General features: G+C 36.2%; 1 protein-coding gene across 1 annotated transcript in view; it reads left to right on the forward strand.

The window, feature by feature from the left end:
- The window catches only part of LOC135200946 (uncharacterized), a 98,347-nt gene that overhangs the window by 55,979 nt on the left and 39,868 nt on the right, over positions 1 to 2,500 (forward strand). The gene's annotated exons all lie outside the window — the stretch shown is intronic.

Raw genomic sequence — 2,500 nt, forward strand, 5'->3', positions numbered from 1 at the left:
GAACCATAGGGTAAGTTTTTTGTGTTTTTTTGGTGTTTTGTGTTATTTACGCGATTGCCCTTTGACGATTTTGTGTTTTTTTCACGACTGTTCTTTGACGGGTTTTTGTTATTTACGCGGCTGTCGTTGACAGTTTTTGTTGTTCTCACGTCTATTCTTTGACGATTTTTGTTATTTTCACGGCTACCGTCTGACGGAGTACGTTATTTTCACTGTTTTTTTTTTTTTTTTTTTTTGTTGTTATTTTCACGGCTACCGTCTGACGGAGTACGGTATTTTTACGTTTTTTTTTTTTTTTTTTTTTTTTTTTTTTTTTTTTTTTTTTTTTTTTTTTTTTTTTTTTTTTTTTTTTTTTTTTTTTTTTTTTTTCACGGCTATCGTCTGACGGAGTACGTTATTTTCACGGTTTTCGTTATTTTCACGGCTAACGTCTGACGAGTTCGTTATTTTTAAGGCTTTTAAGTAATTTTCACGGCTGTCGTTTGAGTATGTTATTTTCACGGGTTTCTTGGTAGTTATTTTTAAGGTTTTCTTAGCAAGTGTTATTTTTTTTTATCATTGCTATTTTCACGGGTTATTTGATAAATGTTGTGATCGCGGTTTTGAGGTACCGGTATTTTCACGAATTTATTCATTGGTATTTCCTTGGCTCTTGTAAGAAACATTTTAACTTTTTACGCCTTTTTTAACAAAACGGTCGAGTGTCCATATATAATCAGCGCAGTCCTGTTCCGTTTTTTTCAGTTTGTATGTATAAATATTGATGAGTTAAAATAAAGTTATATATTTATTATAAAAGTGAACGAAAAGCTGTCGTTAAAATAATATAATAATAATAATAATAATAATAATAATAATAATAATAATATAATAATAATAATAAACCACAGCCTTTCTTTAATTAATTCGTGAAAATCAATTATAGTATACAATCGCCTCTATACCCTTTCTACATAAGAGCTCATGTGGCGAGACGCATTAAACAAGGCCTCCCCCCTTCCCCTACCTTTCCTTTTCCTCCCCCTCCCTCCCCCTCCCCCTCCTACCAAAAAAAAGCGGCAAAAGATACCCAGATAGTAATCGACCCGGGGGTGCTACTAACGAGCGGGAGAGCGCGAAGTCACGTGACCCTTTTGACGGGACGTGATGGAGGAGGAGGGGGAGGAGTGTGGAGGAGGGTGTAGGAGGAATGGGAGGGACTTGTGATTGATGGTCGGAGGAATGTCGCGCAGGCGCTGAGGTGACATCCCTGAGAGAAGAAGCTTCTGCTGTGAATGTGTCTTCTCGAAGAGGAATCTTTTCTTCATTTTTTTATATTTCCTTTCTTTTCTTTGGTTGTTTTGTGTTTGGGGAGGTGGGGAGAATGGGAATTGTTTTTAATAATTAAGGTGTTTGTTTTGATCTCCGTTTTCTTAAAGTTTGCTTGTTTTTGTCTTGATTTAACTGAGAGTTTTTTTATGGAAGGGTACGAGTTACTGAATTTGGATAATCGCGAATATAAATTCCTCGCTGATTTTTTTTATTTCCTTTCTTTTCTTTCCTTTCGTTGTCTTTGTTGTTTTGTGTTTGGGGGTGGAGGGATGGGAATTGTTTTTAATAATCAAGGACTTTTGTTTTGATTGTCCGTTTTTCTTAAAATCTGCCTAGTTTTGTCTCGATTTAACAGAGAGATTTTTTTTTATGTAAGGGTACGAGTTACTGCATCTGGATACTCGTGAATATTAATTACTCGCTAATTTTTGTCGCTGTAATATCTCTGTGGTTATTGTGATTTCTCTGTAACTGTTGTATTTCCTCTGTAATTTAGTGCATTAGTCTGTTGTAACTTTATCTTTATTTCTGATTTATAACCAGGACGTTTTTACAACACAAGACAACCACAGTAATTAGGTGACTATGTCAGGAGGCTTTTCAAGAATTTCCCTCGAAAATTTCTGACACTTGTTAACTCTTTTTTTACTTTGTTTGGCATTTTTTTTTACTCTTTGACACTTTTGACACCACTTGACACTTTTCCCTTTATTTGACACTTTTTGACCCTTTGAAACTACTTGACACTTTTGACTTCATTTGACACTTTTTAACCCTTTGACACTACTTGACACTTTTGTTGACACTATTTTACATTTTGACACTCTTGACACTTTTGACTTCATTTGACACTTTTTAACCCTTTGACACTACTTGACACTTTTGACACTACTTGAGACTTTTTACTTTATTTGGCACTATTTGACCCTTTGACACTACTTGACACTTTTGACGCTGGGGATCAAGAAAAGCTTTACGGGAGATTGGTAGGGATGGGGAAAGGGGCTTCACCAGGAGATTGGTGGGGATTGGGAAGCTTCACCAAAAGATTGGTGGAGATGGGGAAAAGCCTCACCAGGAGATTGTTGGGGATAGGAAAAGCTTCACCGAAAGATTGGTGGGGATGGAGAAAAGCTTCAGGAGATTGGTGGGGATGGAGAAAAGCTTCAGAAGGAGATTGTTGGGGATA

Source organism: Macrobrachium nipponense, chromosome 27 (genome assembly GCF_015104395.2).
Source record: "Macrobrachium nipponense isolate FS-2020 chromosome 27, ASM1510439v2, whole genome shotgun sequence".
Taxonomy (NCBI): Eukaryota; Metazoa; Arthropoda; class Malacostraca; order Decapoda; family Palaemonidae; genus Macrobrachium; species Macrobrachium nipponense.